Source organism: Rutidosis leptorrhynchoides, chromosome 9 (genome assembly GCF_046630445.1).
Source record: "Rutidosis leptorrhynchoides isolate AG116_Rl617_1_P2 chromosome 9, CSIRO_AGI_Rlap_v1, whole genome shotgun sequence".
Lineage (NCBI taxonomy): Eukaryota > Viridiplantae > Streptophyta > Magnoliopsida > Asterales > Asteraceae > Rutidosis > Rutidosis leptorrhynchoides.
Window position 1 is genome coordinate 163,692,776 of NC_092341.1, and position 22,960 is coordinate 163,715,735.

The following is a 22,960-nucleotide window of genomic DNA, read 5'->3' on the forward strand; positions in this document are numbered from 1 at the left end:
AATGAGGGCATTGCATGATCTCAAGTGTGGGGAAGGGTTATAAATTCTCTCGGGTTTACACTTAGTTTATTTGCCAAATTTTGTGAAAATTTGAAAAATTTTCAATTAAATGAACTCAAAATCATGTTTATACATATTTATGAACGATAAAACTAGGTATTAATGCCGAAATTATTGTTACCTCGAGGACATAAATTGAGAAACAACCCAAAACGCTTGAATTTATTTAAAATGGAATAAGAAAATAAAAAGGCAAAGAAAGAGATAAAAAGAAACTAAGTGTGGGGAGAATGTACCAAGTTATTCAATTAAACACTATATATCACATATTTTTGTACAAGATTATTGCAGGTACTTTTGTTTTGGACAATACTAATCAGTTTTACCTGATTATTGTAATACTAAAGAAGAGATGGATCTACACGATGAATCAATTCCATCATTAAAAGGAAGTAAAGTCTTCCAAAAAAAAAAGACACGCGCTTCTTGATTTAGGTCATGAAGTTGTCGTCCAGACCAGCTGTAGGTTGACGAAAAATCTAGAAAAGTCATCTCTAAAATCAGCAGGAAATCCACGGACCTCAGCATCAAACAGGGTCGCCAAGTGGTCAGATTTATCCTAACCATGAGAAGGATTTATCTCGTACAATGGGGGGGCACCGTGCAAATTAGCTTGATAAGACTAATGAATCAGATCCCCAGAAAGGATAATCTCCTTAAAGATTAAAAATCAGCTTTTAAGCCTGATATTACTCAATCCTAGAGATTGACCTTAAAGATTGAGAATTCAAACTCATGGAATTCGATGATATCTAAACTCGAGCATGAACGAGAAAATATTTTGATCAAAAATACAAACCGATTTGTTTTCTGAAAATCCATTTTCAATGCGTTCATTACCATTGAACGTAAAATCCTAGGAATTCACCTGGAATTCATTAGGTCACCTGAACCAAATCGGGTGTCAACCGTAAGAACGGTGGTTGCATAGCATGGTCGGAGACAGGACCTTGTGCCAGACCGAAAAATCATAGGATGATCTTTACTATCGCTCCTACCAAGGATAGTTCTAGCATCCGACACGTTAAAAGACCATAATCAAATGCATGTCACGGGACATTGCCTTAACAGTTTCTTGTTCATCGCTTTCCTTTACAACCGGACGGTAGTTTACCGAAAGGTAATATACGGAACAAGTAAACTGGATGTGTGCTTTCCGATACCGGGATAGCAGTGGATTACACGAACCTAAATGTTTTTAGCCAAAATATTGATCCACAAATATATTTTGCAACACCGATGGTGGGTCAAATCAGAAAACTTGTCTAGGGTAAAATCTAGCTTGAATTTTTAAAAGATCAAATGTTTTCATAAAGATCCAATTTCCTAAAGGATCTACATTTTTATAGTCATGTGGGACTGTAAACCGCCTTTCAAATGTGCACTTTGCTTTGGAAACCGAAAGTAAATCGGCTATTTGATTGCAAGTGTCGTTGACCTAAACCCGAGGCAACTGTGGATGACACACCCACCTTTAACCATGGTTCTATTGTTAATATCATTGTTTATACCGCTCTATCAAAATCACTGATGTACAAAGTGTGAAGAATAAAGAAGTGATTCGTGTGATGTATTATATTATTTCAAGACTGTATTGCTTGAGGACAAGCAACGCTCAAGTGTGGGGATATTGATAAGGCTAAAAAGGAACATATATTTCATAGCAAAATCCCCCAAGAAAGACAAGATTTTAGTTGCAATTGTTCCACTTTCGAGTAATATTCGTTTATTTTAAATAAGTGCGAAGACAAAAGGCGAAAACGAAGATTTGAAGACGCAAAGGTCCAAAAAGCTCAAAAGTACAAGATACAATCAAAAAGGTTCAAATTATTGATGAAGAACGTCTAAAAATGACAAGAGTACAAGTTACAAAACGCAAAGTACACGATATAAAATAGTACGCAAGGACGTTCGAAAATCCGGAACCGGGGCATGAACCAACTTTCAGCGCTCGACGCAACGGTGTAAAAATTACGAGTCAACTATGCACAAGAATAAAATATAATATTTAAATAAATCATAATAAGAATAATATTAAATAATAAAAAGTTGTTAATTGAGCATAGTTCAGGGGTCGTAAATGAAAATTCAATTTATAATTTCTCCTATAAAAGAACGATATGTAACGATGAAGGGAGGTAGATATTTTTTCGATCTTTTTTTCTTTCTATCTTTTTTCTTATTTTTCTATATCAAATATCAATATCTATATTTATAATTCTCTATCATAATGTTAATGTAATCAGATATAACAATAATCTTAATTTTAATTTTAAATTATGATAATAATAAGATTTATGATAGAGATCGTTTGAGTGTGTAAGTCGAAATTCTGTCCGTGTAACGCTACGCTATTTTTAATCATTGTAAGTTATGTTCAACCTTTTTACATTAATGTCTCGTAGCTAAGTCGTTATTATGCTTATTTAAAATGAAGTAATCATGATGTTGGGCTAATTACTAAAATTGGGTAATTGGGCTTTGTACCATAATTGGGGTTTGAACAAAAGAACGACACTTGTGGAAATTGAACTATGGGCTATTAATAGATGGGGGGTATTGTCTAATTGAGTGACAACTCATTGGAGTCTGTCGAACCTATCTTCAAATTAATTAACCTAATAATTAATAATGATTATGGTTGTCCTATTTAGTGATGTTCATATGGAATCTGTTATAATCATTTAATTAATCAATTGGGTTGGGTAATTGATTATTCATTCTGATCAAGTGGATGAATTAATATTCATAAACTAATTAAAACAGGGGTGAATTACATACAGTGATAACTGGTGTAATTGTTGACAGAAGTGATAACTGCGTCACAGTTTAAATCCTTAATCAGTTGGAATATTTGACTTCGGGTATAAGGGTAATTTGACGAGGATACTCGCACTTTATATTTATGACCGATGGACTATTATGGACAAAAACCAGATAAACGTATCAAATAAACCAGGACAAAGGACAATTAACCCATGGTAATAAATTAAAATCAACACGTCAAACATCATGATTACGGAAGTTTAAATAAGCATAATTCTTTTATTATATTTCTCATCGTATCTTTATTTACTGTCATTTTATTACTCGCAATTTTATTTACTGTCATTTTATTTATTGTCATTATTTTACGCACTTTAATTATCGTCATTTATCTTTACGCTTAAAATATAGAATCGACAAACCGGTCATTAAACGGTAAAACCCCCATTTTATAATAATACTACTACTTATTTATATATATATATTTTTATAAATAAACTTAATAATATAGCGTTAACTTCACCAGCTCCCTGTGGAACGAACCGGACTTACTAAAAACTACACTACTCTACGATTAGGTACACTGCCTATAGTGTTGTAGCAAGGTTTAGGTATATCCCATCCGTAAATTAATAAAACTTGTGTCATATTTTGTAGTATTTTGTATTAAAAATAATACTATTTCGTACCCTCACGCTACATCATCAATATGTTTGCATTACCATAATTTTAAACAGGCCATGTTTAGCGAAAACCACGTCATTTGTTAAAAATATCCGCGGAGTTTTAAACACACTTAAACAAACATTAATTCAGTGTTAATAAAAACAAGCAATTGTGTTCTGCAAAATAAGCACTACGTGTGGTCACACGCAGTGTTTTTGCTTTGTATAGAAATAATCACAAACACTGAAACTAACTTTGCTTTATTCATTATTTTTTCGCGATACAAATTGCAGAAAATAAAAATAGCATATCAATCATTGATCAAATTTGACTAAGCATTCTGCCACAAGCTTTCTATTACAGATATTTGCATCATTCAGAGTTGACTGAATGCCCCTCAACTCCCCTACTTTCGGTCGCCATATTCATAACACAAAAATGTCTCTACTTCCGTAGAAGTTAGCGTGTCTATTCCCTTATTAGCAGAGAATTTAACCATGCCATGTATTGTAGAAGGGATTGCGTCAAACATGCGCAAAGCAGTGCGCCCAAGAATCATATTAAATCATGACTGATTTCACATTATATATAGATTTAACAAAGCTTGGCGTCTTAGAATTTCATCGCGATCATCAACTAGCTCAATATGTAATTCTAACTGACCAATAGGCCAAGTTGATTCTCCTGAAAATCCAGCGAGCGAAACCGCAGTAGGTTTCATTAACGCTTTAATGTTTGCAGGAAACTTGCTGAAACATTGCTCATACATTATGTCTACACTGCTACCAGTGTCAACGTGTACTTTCATAATCACAATACCAGTATTCGCAATGCGGCATGAAACCACCACTGGTTTATCCAAATTCGCACTCAAGTTTGCAGGAGTGAAAGTAATAGCAGGACATTGCCAGCTTGCAATTTGTTCAGATATTTGAAATACTGAAATTTCGCCTTGCACTTCTACCACATTAATGACCTGAATTTCGCGTTGATTTTCTTTCTTACTGGCCATTTTTACCCCAAGATTTTTTACTGCGGGAGCTTTTTGATCAGCAGCGTTTGGCACTTGCAGAGCATTAGATTCTGCAGGCAAGATAATCGCATTCGTGGTGGTTACAGCACCTTGCACAATTAAATGTTCTAACTTGCCTTGCTCATATGCCTCTGCGATCAGCTCCGCCAAGTCTCGAAAATGATTGGTATCATGATCGTAATCGTCATGGAAAATAGAAAACTTGGATTTATCCCGCCTACTATTTTCTGCTAAAGGTTGAGGATCAGGAAAAAACTTAGCAACCCTTTCTTGCAGCAGAATTTCCTTAGGCGTTTTTGTAAGCATCTGAATGATATTGAAAGACTCGTTGTTCCATTTGCGCGTAGAATAGCGATCCCGACGGCCATATCCATGGTTATCATTTTGACCTTGATATCTATCATTTCGCGGATAACCACCACCGCCATCACGCCGCGGGTATCCAGGACCCCGGTAATTATCGCTATTGCCATCGCGAAAAGAATCATTGTCATCTCGCCAACTTTTATCTTTACCCCACCCACACGCAGGGGTGATAGCGCTATCCTCTCCACCTCAAAGATTGTAGTGACCCGAACTTTTCCATGTTTATATATATTAATTGAGATTGATATTTACATGATTAAATGTTTCCAACATGTTAAGCAATCAAACTTGTTAAGACTTGATTAATTGAAATATGTTTCATATAGACAATTGACCACCCAAGTTGACCGGTGATTCACGAACGTTAAAACTTGTAAAAACGACATGACGATATATATATGGATATACATATGGTTAACATGAGATTATGATAAGTAAGTATCTCCATAAGTATTTTAACAATGAGTTATATACATATAAACAAGACTACTAACTTAAGGATTTCGAAACGAGACATATATGTAACGATTATCGTTGTAACGACATTTAAATGTATATATATCATATTAAGATATATTAATATATCATAATATCATGATAATATAATAATTTATAATCTCATTAGATATAATAAACAATGGGTTAACAACATTAATTGAGATCGTTAACTTAAAGGTTTCAAAACAACACTTACATGTAATGACTAACGATGACTTAACGACTCAATTAAAATGTATATACAAGTAGTGTATTTAGATGTATTAAAATACTTTTGGAAGACTTCAAGACATATATCAAAACACTCATACTTAACGAAAAAGGTTAAAGTTACTTTTCCATTCTTTTCTTTCATCAAGAATTCTAGTCGTATTCTTACCCGTATTATACACAGCTTCAAAACGTACTTACTATGAGTATATACCAATAGGAACTATCATGGGATTCCACTCTTGATTATGTCATGTATGACTAATCAATTTTAACTTCTACCATGAGCTAGTCAACTAACTAGAACTCCTTTTAACCCCACTCACCACTCACCAATTACCACTCATCATTCACTCCATTTCACTTCCAATTCTCTTTCTAATTCTCTCTCAACACACACACACTATTATGAACGTATTTTTCCAGTAGTTAATCATCATCTTTATCAAAAATCACTTCAAGAATCAAGCTATAATCATCATAGGAAGAACACTTCAAGAACACTTCAAAAATCCCTTCAAGTTTACTAATTTACTTCCAAGCTTTCTAATCCATTCCAAGTAATCATCTAAGATCAAGAAACCTTTGTTATATACAGTAGGTTATCTTTCTTATTCAAGGTAATATTCATATTTAAACTTTGATTCAATTTCTATAACTATAAACTATCTTAATTCGAGTAAAAATCTTACTTGAACTTGTTTTTGTGTCATGATCCTACTTCAAGAACTTTCAAGCCATCCAAGATCCTTTAAAGCTAGATCATTTCTTGTCACTTCTAATAGGTTTACCTACTAAACTTGAGGTAGTAATGATGTTCATAACATCATTCGATTCATATATATAAAACTGTCTTATTCGAAGGTTTAAACTCGTAATCACTAGAACATAGTTTAGTTAATTCTAAACTTGTTCGCAAACAAAAGTTAATCCTTCTAACTTGACTTTTAAAATTAACTACACACATGTTCTATATCTATATGATATGATAACTTAATGATTTAAAACCTGGAAACACGAAAAACACCGTAAAACCGGATTTACGCTGTCGTAGTAACACCGCGGGCTGTTTTGGGTTAGTTAATTAAAAACTATGATAAACTTTGATTTAAAAATTGTTATTCTGAGAAAATGATTTTTATTATGAACATGAAACTATATCCAAAAATTATGGTTAAACTCAAAGTGGGAGTATGTTTTCTAAAATGGTCATCTAGACGTCGTTCTTTCGACTGAAATGACTACCTTTACAAAAATGACTTGTAACTTATTTTTCCGACTATAAACCTATACTTTTCTGTTTAGATTCATAAAATAGAGTTCAATATGAAACCATAGCAATTTGATTCACTCAAAACGGATTTAAAATGAATAAGTTATGGGTAAAACAAGATTGGATAATTTTTCTCATTTTAGCTACGTGAAAATTGGTAACAAATCTATTCCAACCATAACTTAATCAACTTGTATTGTATATTATGTAATCTTGAGATACCATAGACACGTATACAATATTTCGACCTATCATGTCGACACATCTATATATATTTCGGAACAACCATAGACACTCTATATGTGAATGTTGGAGTTAGCTATACAGGGTTGAGGTTGATTCCAAAATATATATAGTTTGAGTTGTGATCAATACTGAGATACGTATACACTGGGTCGTGGATTGATTCAAGATAATATTTATCGATTTATTTCTGTACATCTAACTGTGGACAACTAGTTGTAGGTTACTAACGAGGACAGCTGACTTAATAAACTTAAAACATCAAAATATATTAAAAGTGTTGTAAATATATTTTAAACATACTTTGATATATATGTATATATTGTTATAGGTTCGTGAATCAACCAGTGGCCAAGTCTTACTTCCCGACGAAGTAAAAATCTGTGAATGTGAGTTATAGTCCCACTTTTAAAATCTAATATTTTTGGGATGAGAATACATGCAGGTTTTATAAATGATTTACAAAATAGACACAAGTACGTGAAACTACATTCTATGGTTGAATTATCGAAATCGAATATGCCCCTTTTTATTAAGTCTGGTAATCTAAGAATTAGGGAACAGACACCCTAATTGACGCGAATCCTAAAGATAGATCTATTGGGCCTAACAAACCCCATCCAAAGTACCGGATGCTTTAGTACTTCGAAATTTATATCATATCCGAAGGGTGTCCCGGAATGATGGGGATATTCTTATATATATGCATCTTGTTAATGTCGGTTACCAGGTGTTCACCATATGAATGATTTTTATCTCTATGTATGGGATGTGTATTGAAATATGAAATCTTGTGGTCTATTGTTACGATTTGATATATATAGGTTAAACCTATAACTCACCAATATTTTTGTTGACATTTAAAGCATGTTTATTCTCAGGTGAATACTAAGAGCTTCCGCTGTTGCATACTAAAATAAGGACAAGATTTGGAGTCCATGTTTGTATGATATTGTGTAAAAACTACATTCAAGAAACTGATTTCGATGTAACATAATTGTATTGTAAACCATTATGTAATGGTCGTGTGTAAACAGGATATTTTAGATTATCATTATTTGATAATCTACGTAAAGCTTTTTAAACTTTTATTTATGAAATAAAGGTTATGGTTTGTTTTAAAAATGAATGCAGTCTTTGAAAAACGTCTCATATAGAGGTCAAACCCTCGTAACGAAATCAATTAATATGGAACGTTTTTAATCAATAAGAACGGGACATTTCAGTTGGTATCAGAGTGTTGGTCTTAGAGAACTAGAAAATTTGCATTAGTGTGTCTTATCGAGTTTGTTAGGATGCATTAGTGAGTCTGGACTTCGACCGTGTTTTCTTTAAAAATGATTGCTTAACATTTTTGTTGGAAACTATATATTTTTAACATATGAATATTATGTGATATATTAATCTCTTAACGTGTTTGATATTATGTGATAGATGTCTACCTCTAGAACAAGTCCCATTGACTCACCTAATAATAATGAAGAGTCAAATGTAAATTGGAATGATTCGTGGACTGATTCACAAGTTCCCGAAGAGGAACCGGAAGAAGAGTCGGAACCGGAAGAAGAATCGGAACCGGAAGAAGAATCGGAACCGGAAGAAGAAATAGAACCGGTGGGGGAAATAATAAAACGGTTAAGTAAAAGAGAATCCTCAACCAACCGACCAAAGTTAATATGGTCAATGGTGTTTCCGCCAAGGAAGCAAAATATTGGGAGGATTACCAATTCTCCGATGAATCGGATTCCGATGAAAATTCCGATGATGTTATAGAAATTACCCCAACTGAATTTAAAAAGGCAAAAGAAAATAATAAGGGAAAGGGCATAAAAATAGAGAAATCTAATTCCAACCCCGATGAACTTTATATGTATCGTCAACCCCCGAAGTCCTTAAGTTGTAACAATGACCCGGGAACCTCTAAACCACCAGGTTTTTCTAAACCAATGTGGACAACGACGGCTCGTATTAGGGGAACATCATATATCCCTAGAAACTTGGCAAAACGAACCAAAACCGAACAAGAAGAAACGAGCGAGTCGGAATAAGATAGTTGTATTCGTGTGGTGTAATATATGTAATATAGTGTGCTTATGCTTTATGATATATGTAAAAATTGCTTGTATTAATAAGTATTTTTTTTATGAATCTAACTCTTGTCTATTTTACAGTATAAAAACACAAAATGGATAGACAACCCAATATTTTAAGAGACCTACCCGGAGACATGATTGATGAAATCTTGTCTAGAGTCGGTCAGAATTCCTCGGCACAACTATTTAAGGCGAGATCAGTTTGTAAGACATTCGAAGAACGTTCCAAGAATGCCTTGGTTTATAAAAGGCTTTCGTTCGAAAGATGGGGGATATCACATTGGGAAATCCCTAAGTTACGATGTGTTTACTTTGACGCATATATTACGGGGAACCCAAATGCTATTTTACGCAACGGGTTAAGAAATTATTTTGACTCAGTATATCCGAATATAGGACTTCGTGATTTAGAAAAAGCGGCTAACATGCAACATAAAGAAGCATGTTATGCTTACGGGTTAGTAATGTTCGCTTCTCACCAAAGTGAGAACAAGAACATCGGGCTACAACTATTAAACAAAACGTTCCCACAAGTGACGGAGTCGGTAATTGGGGTAAGAAATGAGGTTTTTAGGTTATTACGAGACTGTTGGTCATTACGTAACCCTCGTCCCTTTGACGACGTTACAACACGCTGTCTTATCAACGGCCATAACGGTTATGTTCCACAAGACCAAGGATGGGAAGTAGTCCTAGTAAAACCAGAATGCATGACTTGTTTCTGGACGTATGAATTACGTGTCTTTATTGCCTTTGCTGAACGACTTGTGTACTAGCTAGAATTATCTTCACAACTATCTTGTATCAAAGTTATTGTGTGCTATATTTCATGCTTTATGTAAAATAAGCGGTATTGTAAGTTTGTAAAATATTGTATAAAAGTTTGAACGCGAAATATTATTACAATCAGTTTTTCATATAGAATTGTAGTAGTTGAATTGTATATTAGCTACTAAGTATGAACTTAACGGGTAGGTACTACCCGAACTTAAACTTATAAAACGCTAATATGAAGAAAAAGCTTTTATAAATGAGTTCATATTATGCTACGAAATACTATTAACTACTCTTAATATTCTGTATGATTAACTTGTTCCATTTGACTATTTTGAAGGAAATGGCACCGACTACTCGACACACCGTGAATATGAATGAAGAGGAATTCCGTACTTTTCTAGCTTCAAACATAGCCGCAGTACAGGCTGCGCTACATACCAACAATAACCTTGGATCTGGCAGTACAGGAAATCGTGTAGGATGCACCTACAAAGAATTCACTGCCTGCAAACCTTTGGAATTTGATGGAACCGAAGGACCGATCGGATTGAAACGGTGGACCGAGAAGGTCGAATCGGTGTTTGCCATAAGTAAGTGTACTGAAGAGGACAAAGTGAAGTACGCTACGCATACCTTCACAGGTTCTGCGTTAACATGGTGGAATACCTATCTAGAGCAAGTGGGACAAGATGATGCGTACGCACTACCGTGGTCAGCATTCAAGCACTTGATGAACGAGAAGTACCGTCCCAGAACCGAGGTCAATAAGCTCAAGACAGAACTTAGAGGGTTACGAACCCAAGGATTTGATATTACCACGAACGAAAGACGATTCACAGAATTGTGCCTATTGTGTCCGGGAGCATTCGAAGATGAGGAAGAGAAGATCGACGCGTTTGTGAAAGGATTACCGGAAAGAATCCAAGAAGATATAAGTTCACACGAGCCCGCCTCCATACAACAGGCATGTAGAATGGCTCACAAACTAGTGAACCAGATTGAAGAAAGAATTAAAGAACAGACTGCTGAAGAGGCCAATGTGAAGCAAGTCAAAAGAAAGTGGGAGGAAAACGGTGATAAGAATCACCAATACAACAACAACAGCAATTAAAACAATAATCGCAACAATTATCCCAACAATCGCAACATCAATCGCAACTACAACAAACGGCCCAACAACAACAACAACAACAACAACAACAACAACAACAACAACAGCAACTACAACAATCATCCCAACAACATTAATAACCGCAACAACAACAACAATCAGAAGCAGCTATGCCAAAGGTGTGAAAAGTATCACTTGGGGTTCTGCACCAAATTTTGCAACAAGTGTAAAAGAAATGGTCATAGCGCGGCGAAGTGTGAGCTCTACGGACCAGGGGTTAATAGAACGAAAGGAACAAATGGTGTCGGAACGAGTAATGGCGGAGCAAGTAGTGTCGGAGCAAGTTATGCCAATGTAGTTTGTTATAAATGTGGAAAACCGGGCCACATTATTAGAAATTGCCCGAACCAGGAGAACACGAATGGACAAGGCCGCGGAAGAGTTTTCAATATTAATGCGGCAGAGGCACAGGAAGACCCGGAGCTTGTTACGGGTACGTTTCTTATTGACAATAAATCTGCTTACGTTTTATTTGATTCGGGTGCGGATAGAAGCTATATGAGTAGAGATTTTTGTGCTAAATTAAGTTGTCCATTGACGCCTTTGGATAGTAAATTTTTACTCGAATTAGCAAATGGTAAATTAATTTCAGCAGATAATATATGCCGGAATCGAGAAATTAAACTGGTTAGCGAAACATTTAAGATTGATTTGATACCAGTAGAGTTAGGGAGTTTTGATGTGATAATCGGTATGGACTGGTTGAAAGAAGTGAAAGCAGAGATCGTTTGTTACAAAAATGCAATTCGCATTATACGAGAAAAAGGAAAACCCTTAATGGTGTACGGAGAAAAGGGCAACACGAAGCTACATATTATTAGTAATTTGAAGGCACAAAAACTAATAAGCAAAGGTCGCTATGCTGTTCTAGCACACGTCGAGAAAGTACAAACTGAAGAAAAGAGCATCAATGATGTTCCCATTGCAAAAGAATTTCCCGATGTATTTTCGAAAGAATTACCGGGATTACCCCCACAGCGATCCGTTGAATTTCAAATAGATCTTGTACCAGGAGCTGCACCAATAGCTCGTGCTCCTTACAGACTCGCACCCAGCGAGATGAAAGAACTGCAAAGCCAATTACAAGAACTTTTAGAGCGTGGTTTCATTCGACCAAGTACATCACCGTGGGGAGCTCCTGTTTTGTTTGTCAAGAAGAAAGATGGTACATTCAGGTTGTGTATCGACTACCGAGAGTTGAACAAACTTACCATCAAGAACCGCTACCCACTACCGAGAATCGACGACTTATTTGATCAACTACAAGGCTCGTCTGTTTATTCAAAGATTGACTTACGTTCCGGGTATCATCAAATGCGGGTGAAAGAAGATGATATTCCAAAGACTGCTTTCAGAACACATTACGGTCATTACGAGTTTATGGTCATGCCGTTTGGTTTAACTAATGCACCAGCTGTGTTCATGGACCTTATGAACCGAGTGTGTGGACCATACCTTGACAAGTTTGTCATTGTTTTCATTGATGACATACTTATTTACTCAAAGAATGACCAAGAACACGGTGAACATTTGAGAAAGGTGTTACAAGTATTGAGGAAGGAAGAATTGTACGCTAAGTTTTCAAAGTGTGCATTTTGTTTGGAATAAGTTCAATTCCTCGGTCACATAGTGAACAAAGAAGGTATTAAGGTGGATCCAGCAAAGATAGAAACTGTTGAAAAGTGGGAAACCCCGAAAACTCCGAAACACATACGCCAGTTTTTAGGACTAGCTGGTTACTACAGAAGGTTCATCCAAGACTTTTCCAGAATAGCAAAACCCTTGACTGCATTAACGCATAAAGGGAAGAAATTTGAATGGAATGATGAACAAGAGAAAGCGTTTCAGTTATTGAAGAAAAAGCTAACTACGGCACCTATATTGTCATTGCCTGAAGGGAATGATGATTTTGTGATTTATTGTGACGCATCAAAGCAAGGTCTCGGTTGTGTATTAATGCAACGAACGAAGGTGATTGCTTATGCGTCTAGATAATTGAAGATTCACGAACAAAATTATACGACGCATGATTTGGAATTAGGCGCGGTTGTTTTTGAATTAAAGACTTGGAGGCACTACTTATATGGGGTCAAAAGTATTATATATACCGACCACAAAAGTCTTCAACACATATTTAATCAGAAACAACTGAATATGAGGCAGCGTAGGTGGATTGAATTATTGAATGATTACGACTTTGAGATTCGTTACCACCCGGGGAAGGCAAATGTGGTAGCCGATGCCTTGAGCAGGAAGGACAGAGAACCCATTCGAGTAAAATCTATGAATATAATGATTCATAATAACCTTACTACTCAAATAAAGGAGGCGCAACAAGGAGTTTTAAAAGAGGGAAATTTAAAGGATGAAATACCCAAAGGATCGGAGAAACATCTTAATATTCAGGAAGACGGAACCCGGTATAGGGCTGAAAGGATTTGGGTACCAAAATTTGGAGATATGAGAGAAATGGTACTTAGAGAAGCTCATAAAACCAGATACTCAATACATCCTGGAACGGGGAAGATGTACAAGGATCTCAGGAAATATTTTTGGTGGCCGGGTATGAAAGCCAATGTTGCTAAATACGTAGGAGAATGTTTGACGTGTTCTAAGGTCAAAGCTGAGCATCAAAAACCATCAGGTCTACTTCAACAACCCGAAATCCTGGAATGGAAATGGGAAAACATTACCATGGATTTCATCACTAAATTGCCAAGGACTGCAAGTGGTTTTGATACTATTTGGGTAATAGTTGATCGTCTCACCAAATCAGCACATTTCCTGAAAATAAGAGAAGATGACAAGATGGAGAAGTTAGCACGACTGTATTTGAAGGAAGTCGTCTCCAGACATGGAATACCAATCTCTATTATCTCTGATAGGGATGGCAGATTTATTTCAAGATTCTGGCAGACATTACAGCAAGCATTAGGAACTCGTCTAGACATGAGTACTTCCTATCATCCACAAACTGATGGGCAGAGCGAAAAGACGATACAAACGCTTGAAGACATGCTACGAGCATGTGTTATTGATTTCGGAAACAGTTGGGATCGACATCTACCATTAGCAGAATTTTCCTACAACAACAGCTACCATTCAAGCATTGAGATGGCGCCGTTTGAAGCACTTTATGGTAGAAAGTGCAGGTCTCCGATTTGTTGGAGTGAAGTGGGGGATAGACAGATTACGGGTCCGGAGATTATACAAGAAACTACCGAGAAGATCATCCAAATTCAACAACGGTTGAAAACCGCCCAAAGTCGACAAAAGAGCTACGCTGACATTAAAAGAAAAGATATAGAATTTGAAATTGGAGAGATGGTCATGCTTAAAGTTGCACCTTGGAAAGGCGTTGTTCGATTTGGTAAACGAGGGAAATTAAATCCAAGGTATATTGGACCATTCAAGATTATTGATCGTGTCGGACCAGTAGCTTACCGACTTGAGTTACCTCAACAACTCGCGGCTGTACATAACACTTTCCAAGTCTCAAATTTGAAGAAATGTTTTGCTAAAGAAGATCTCACTATTCCGTTAGATGAAATCCAAATCAACGAAAAACTCCAATTCATCGAAGAACCCGTCGAAATAATGGATCGTGAGGTTAAAAGACTTAAGCAAAACAAGATACCAATTGTTAAGGTTTGATGGAATGCTTGTAGAGGACCCGAGTTCACCTGGGAGCGTGAAGATCAAGTGAAGAAGAAATACCCGCATCTATTTCCAGAAGATTCGTCAACACCTTCAACAGCTAAAAATTTCGGGACGAAATTTATTTAACGGGTAGGTACTGTAGTGACCCGAACTTTTCCATGTTTATATATATTAATTGAGATTGATATTTACATGATTAAATGTTTCCAACATGTTAAGCAATCAAACTTGTTAAGACTTGATTAATTGAAATATGTTTCATATAGACAATTGACCACCCAAGTTGACCGGCGATTCACGAACGTTAAAACTTGTAAAAACGACATGACGATATATATATGGATATACATATGGTTAACATGAGATTATGATAAGTAAGTATCTCCATAAGTATATTAACAATGAGTTATATACATATAAACAAGACTACTAACTTAAGGATTTCGAAACGAGACATATATGTAACGATTATCGTTGTAACGATATTTAAATGTATATATATCATATTAAGATATATTAATATATCATAATATCATGATAATATAATAATTTAACATCTCATTAGATATAATAAACAATTGGTTAACAACATTAATTGAGATCGTTAACTTAAAGGTTTCAAAACAACACTTACATGTAATGACTAACGATGACTTAACGACTCAGTTAAAATGTATATACAAGTAGTGTATTTAGATGTATTAAAATACTTTTGGAAGACTTCAAGACATATATCAAAACACTCATACTTAACGAAAATGGTTACAGTTACTTTTCCATTCTTTTCTTTCATCAAGAATTCTAGTCGTATTCTTACCCGTATTATACACAGCTTCAAAACGTACTTACTATGAGTATATACCAATAGAAACTAGCATGGGATTCCACTCTTGATTATGTCATGTATGACTAATCAATTTTAACTTCTACCATGAGCTAGTCAACTAACTAGAACTCCTTTTAACCCCACTCACCACTCACCAATTACCACTCATCATTCACTCCATTTCACTTCCAATTCTCTTTCTAATTCTCTCTCAACACACACACACTATTATGAACGTATTTTTCCAGTAGTTAATCATCATCTTTATCAAAAATCACTTCAAGAATCAAGCTATAATCATCATAGGAAGAACACTTCACGAACACTTCAAAAATCCCTTCAAGTTTACTAATTTACTTCCAAGCTTTCTAATCCATTCCAAGTAATCATCTAAGATCAAGAAACCTTTGTTATATACAGTAGGTTATCTTTCTTATTCAAGGTAATATTCATATTCAAACTTTGATTCAATTTCTATAACTATAAACTATCTTAATTCGAGTAAAAATCTTACTTGAACTTGTTTTTGTGTCATGATCCTACTTCAAGAACTTTCAAGCCATCCAAGATCCTTTGAAGCTAGATCATTTCTTGTCACTTCCAGTAGGTTTACCTACTAAACTTGAGGTAGTAATGATGTTCATAACATCATTCGATTCATATATATAAAACTATCTTATTCGAAGGTTTAAACTCGTAATCACTTGAACATAGTTTAGTTAATTCTAAACTTGTTCGCAAACAAAAGTTAATCCTTCTAACTTGACTTTTAAAATTAACTACACACATGTTCTATATCTATATGATATGCTAACTTAATGATTTAAAACCTGGAAACACGAAAAACACCGTAAAACCGGATTTACGCCGTCGTAGTAACACCGCGGGCTGTTTTGGGTTAGTTAATTAAAAACTATGATAAACTTTGATTTAAAAGTTGTTATTCTGAGAAAATGATTTTTATTATGAACATGAAACTATATCCAAAAATTATGGTTAAACTCAAAGTGGGAGTATGTTTTCTAAAATGGTCATCTAGACGTCGTTCTTTCGACTGAAATGACTACCTTTACAAAAATGACTTGTAACTTATTTTTCTGACTATAAACCTATACTTTTCTATTTAGATTCATAAAATAGAGTTCAATATGAAACCATAGCAATTTGATTCACTCAAAACGGATTTAAAATGAAGAAGTTATGGGTAAAACAAGATTGGATAATTTTTCTCATTTTAGCTACGTGAAAATTGGTAACAAATCTATTCCAACCATAACTTAATCAACTTGTATTGTATATTATGTAATCTTGAGATACCATAGACACGTATACAATGTTTCGACCTATCATGTCGACACATCTATATATATTTCGGAACAACCATAGACACTCTATATGTGAATGTTGGAGTTAGCTATACAAGGTTGAGGTTGATTCCAAAATATATATAGTTTGAGTTGTGATCAATACTGAGATACGTATACACTGGGTCGTGGATTGATTCAAGATAATATTTATCAATTTATTTCTATACATCTAACTGTGGACAACTAGTTGTAGGTTACTAACGAGGACAGCTGACTTAATAAACTTAAAACATCAAAATATATTAAAAGTGTTGTAAATATATTTTAAACATACTTTGATATATATGTATATATTGTTATAGGTTCGTGAATCAACCAGTGGCCAAGTCTTACTTCCCGACGAAGTAAAAATCTGTGAATGTGAGTTATAGTCCCACTTTTAAAATCTAATATTTTTGGGATGAGAATACATGCAGGTTTTATAAATGATTTACAAAATAGACACAAGTACGTGAAACTACATTCTATGGTTGAATTATCGAAATCGAATATGCCCCTTTTTATTAAGTCTGGTAATCTAAGAATTAGGGAACAGACACCCTAATTGACGCGAATCCTAAAGATAGATCTATTGGGCCTAACAAACCCCATCCAAAGTACCGGATGCTTTAGTACTTCGAAATTTATATCATATCCGAAGGGTGTCCCGGAATGATGGGGATATTCTTATATATATGCATCTTGTTAATGTCGGTTACCAGGTGTTCACCATATGAATGATTTTTTTCTCTATGTATGGGATGTGTATTGAAATATGAAATCTTGTGGTCTATTGTTACGATTTGATATATATAGGTTAAACCTATAACTCACCAACATTTTTGTTGACATTTAAAGCATGTTTATTCTCAGGTGAATACTAAGAGCTTCCGCTGTTGCATACTAAAATAAGGACAAGATTAGGAGTCCATGTTTGTATGATATTGTGTAAAAACTGCATTCAAGAAACTGATTTCGATGTAACATAATTGTATTGTAAACCATTATGCAATGGTCGTGTGTAAACAGGATATTTTAGATTATCATTATTTGATAATCTACGTAAAGCTTTTTAAACCTTTATTTATGAAATAAAGGTTATGGTTTGTTTTAAAAATGAATGCAGTCTTTGAAAAACGTCTCATATAGAGGTCAAAACCTCGCAACGAAATCAATTAATATGGAACGTTTTTAATCAATAAGAACGGGACATTTCAAAGATAGTCGTATGTTTCTTGTTGTACTTTAGCGAAAGTCGACGGGACATCCTTTCGCAATCTTCGCTCAAGTGTCGGATGCCGCTGTGGATTAATAGCATGCAAAAAACCAGAGATTTTTTTATCTTCATATAAACTTGGTATCTTTTGGCACTCGTAAATGTACCGCGTTAATAATGCGCTCAAGGTTTCTTTGTTGCCTTGTTTAATATCATGACATTCTATATGTGTCTTTTTCTGCGGCAAAAGATTCTGAAATTGTAGCAAAAATTTATCGCGAAGATCAATGAAGCCAAGAATACTGCGAGCTTGCAGGCTGTGAAACCACTCCCTTGCGGACCCTTGTAAAACCATAGGAAATACTCTACATGTAATCGGTTCATACCAATTATAGGTGCTTACCACCCCTTCAAATCGCTGCAAAAAATCCAAGGATCAGTTAACCCTGAGTAAACTCCCAATGTCGCTGGCACAATAGGCGGTGTAACAATTGGATAATCAGAAATATGCTGGACAAACTTGTCTGCAGCAGTGGTAATTTCAGTCGCCTTTTTTGTGCGAGTATCAGTATTGTCCGCGCAAAACTTGGCGATCATATCTTGCAAAAAATTCGGTTGTTCAAACCTATGTTGCATTGACTTAGGCGCAATGCTTCTAAAAGCATCCGCTAAAAAATGTTGAGCATTTTCTCTGCGAACATCATCAGATGCTTCACCCGCATCTCATGCCGAGGGAAAGGTGTTGGTGGTCGCTTTCGTTCCACATGTGGAATTTTTACAAATTTCTCTTCATTATCCGAATCATCAGAAAACTCATTTTCTTCTCTTGGCACTTTCGCAGTCTTCGAATTATAAACAGAATTTAGAATAACACGTTCATCCGCACCATCGCTATCACTCTCGCGATGATCAATGACTATGCGATCAGCCTGTGATCCAGAATCATTCAGCGGCCATAAGTAAGTTCGCGGTACGCGAGATTCACGACAATCTTTTCTAGCTTGTTCAATAGCGGTGCCAAGTACTTTGTCTGCTTTTCCAGCCAAAATCCTTAATCGCTTGCCATCAGCGACGGTTTCTTCATGATGTTGCTGCAAATTCCTGCGCGCGACCATTTTTTCAGCAACAACCTTTAGTTGCGAATCAGCGTTAACAGGATTGCCACTAGGCGCTTTAGCTAGCGATTCTTTCCCTGAACTACCCGCGATAGTATTAACGTTTGCATGCGTACTACTTGACAAGGCATTTTGCAAATCATTAACCAACGCATCATTATTGACGGAACTTCCTGTTTGTTTCGTGTTAGTTGCCATTTTCAACGATCAAATCAGCTAATACGCTTCAGCGATTTCCTATAAATCATCGGAACAATACACGATTTAAATTAAACCAAACAATTGATTGTTTGACAGCACAAAACAAAAAATTTCAAGTTTAATTCGTAAAACGTGTCCCACGGATGGCGCCAATTGATCGAGCCTAGATCCATCTTCCTTACGGAATTGGATCTAGGATCGAGTGCAATGAGGAGGATTGGGGTGATGTTGTTTGTTTTGGGCCCCGATGTTCGTCTTTCACTTTAGCAATTAAGTGATCAACCACCCCGACCCGATTTTGATTGTCAATTAGCATGATTCACCTTAGCGCAATGTAGAAATCCCTTGGGGAAGATCACAAGTGAAAATCACAAAGGCTTGGGCAAAATGGCAGAGAATCAACAACCTATAAATGAGAGGTCATGCTCTCTATTTATAGTATTCGAAATATCCGCGGTCTGTGGACTGCTTAACTATCCGCGGAAACTTAGCGGAATAAACAGCAGTCTTTTATTAAAGCGAAAACATAACCGCTGTACTCATTTTCAGCGAATATTTCATAACTTTGGATTATAGCTCGGGTAATTTTGCTCTTGGCTTTTAGCAAATAAAACATACATATACAATGCTATGTATATGATCATTCAGCAACACTCTATAGTGTAGTTAAGTGCAATTTATGTTCTTGCTACAATACTCTGTATCCATAATATTGGCTACCAATTGTTGAAACTATCAACATCTACAACTCTTGACACACATACACTAACTTTCATTCTTATTTTCAGGGTAGCAAAATTGTAATAAACGCAAAAGCAAAAATGGAGCAGAAATTTGAGAATGGAGTAGTTCAGAATGGGAAGTTAGGAACGAGTATAAATAATGGTTTTTTGCATTTAAGGTGTTTTGTGTTTCATGGCGTTTAAGATACCATACATTCTGTTTCAAGGCAAATACTATCTATAATAAAAAATTTAGTTTTTGTAGTTGTATCATACATATAATAGGTGCCAAAACGAACGATTTCCCATTCTGTTTTATAGAGCCACCGTGCAACGCACGAGCTCTTAAATCTTTCATGTATGCATCGAAATACTTAAGTTCACCGAACACAATACTTATGATACTGTCTTTATTATTTCGTTAATTGATATACCATTGTGCGTTTCGACTTTGTTTGATTGAGAGTTGTCGTGCAACGCATGGGCTATTAAAGTTAATGTCTTTGTATGGCTCTTGAATCTGTATCTCGATGTGGTGGTTTTATATTACTCAATCTCTTTTTGGTAGGTGATTCATTTTCATACTAATTATTTCATGAGTACTAATTTTTGGTAATGATTACGAATCAGATATCATTACGAATGCGATGATGATGTTAGGATTAACGAACTTGCTGTAAAGCTGGAGTAATATAAACAACGAAATCGTGATGTTGTTGTCGATTATAAGGTTTGTTAAATATAAATTTACCGAATTCACGAACTTCGTAAGTTAACCTTTTTAACCCTAATTTTTTTTTTCCTTTAATCACACTAACCCTAAATCATACATTTCATTTTACGTAGTATCATATTTATGATACCGTTTAGGCAACAGATTGCTTTCTTTATAGTATTGAGATTTCTTCAGCATTACATCTTTTTATTATTGGTATTTGAGAATTAAAGAGAGTTATTTATTGTTTCGATTAAATTCATTATCAATAGTGTAACATTGTTTTGGTAACAGACTCTGAAAAAGAATTGTATATCTGCATATAAAGCAAGGTCGATCCCCACTGGTCTCGTTGTCATTCACTATAATGGATCATATAAGAAAATGTTAGGCATATCAGTTGTTGAAGGGAAGTTGGTCATAAGGAAAGATAGTCAGTTGTTGAACTCCGGAGATTGCCTCATTTTTTTGCAATTGATCATCTGAATATAGAACTAATGATATATAACTAAGACGGTTGTGAAAATACATGCAAATTAAATCGCGTACTTAGTGAAATGGATCGCCCAAATGTATTGCAAAAAGAGGTGAATTTTTGGTTTTGCGAAATTTTGATACCCCGCGGAAATATGTTGGTATGATTAATTTTTTTTAACATTTGTTATTTACAAAAACAGCTTATTAATGACTAAAGTATTTATCGCATATACTACTATATAGTGTTGCTATTTGCTGAAATACATCTCAATATTGTGCGTTGTTTAAATTTATATAACTATATATCTATTTTTTGTATCATCTGCCAAACGAAATGATGTTACTACCTGAACTACGCAGTGGTAAAATAGTGTCGTGCTTCAATTTGGCTAAACGAAAGTACAAATGGAGGTTGAAATAAGAGAAGTCGAAGAAGAAATCAAATCTATGTGTGACTTATGGATTTACATGTTTTCGAAAAGAAAATCGTCTAAAGCCTGACACAAAATATTTATTCAATTACAGCTATAAAGAGCGTTCTTTTTATCTTTTTCCAAATGTCACCAATAAATAAATTACACTTTTGATATGAATAAATTTATTAACACATATTATCAACTGTTTGATGATGTGTATTCTTTTTACTATACAACTTCAACACACACAAAAATTTAGGACAATGATCGTATAATATCCATATTGAATATACGTTGGAAATTTACTATATAAAATATTCGTAAGAGTCCTCGTGCAATGCACGAGCTCGACAAATCTAGTATATTATATACTCCGTGCCATATCTATAGTCCACTATTCCATTTTGGAATGTCCCAAATTAATTGTCCACTTCTATAGATGGATAAGAATAATGTGATAAAAGTTTTTGTGCACCTACTTTATTCATGTAGGACAAAATGATAGGTAAAAATTAAGGGGTAAGACAAAAAGGTACACAAAAAGCTACATGTGACAGGTACTTTTTCTTAAATCGTGTGTTTTTTGTCTGAGGACAATAGATTTGGGACGGAGGGAGTATATATATAAAAGCTCGTTTAGGCTCGCGAGCTTAAACGAGATTGATATGTAAAGCTCGAGCTCGAGCTCATTTAGTATACGAGCCCTATCTTAAGCTCGAACTCGAGCTCGAGCTCGTTTAGGGTCAGGTGGATTCGATCTTTTAATGAGCCGAGCTCGAGTAGCTCACGAGTAGCTCGGCTCATTTACAGTCCTAGTTTAACCCCATTCCGATGCCTTTTAGTTGGAGCTGAGCTGAATCTTGCTAATAAATTTACTGCAAAGGAAATGTCAGGTCTCGTACAATTAGTAAGATACATAAGAGCTCCAATGGCACTAAGATATGAAACTTCTTGACCAAGAACATCTTCATTTTCTTCATGAGGATGAAATGGATCATTGTCAACATTGAGTGACCTAACAACCATAAGGGTGCTTAACGGTTTTGCCTTATACATATTAAAATGTTTCAAGATCTTTTCAGTATAAGTTATTTGATGTACAAGTAAACC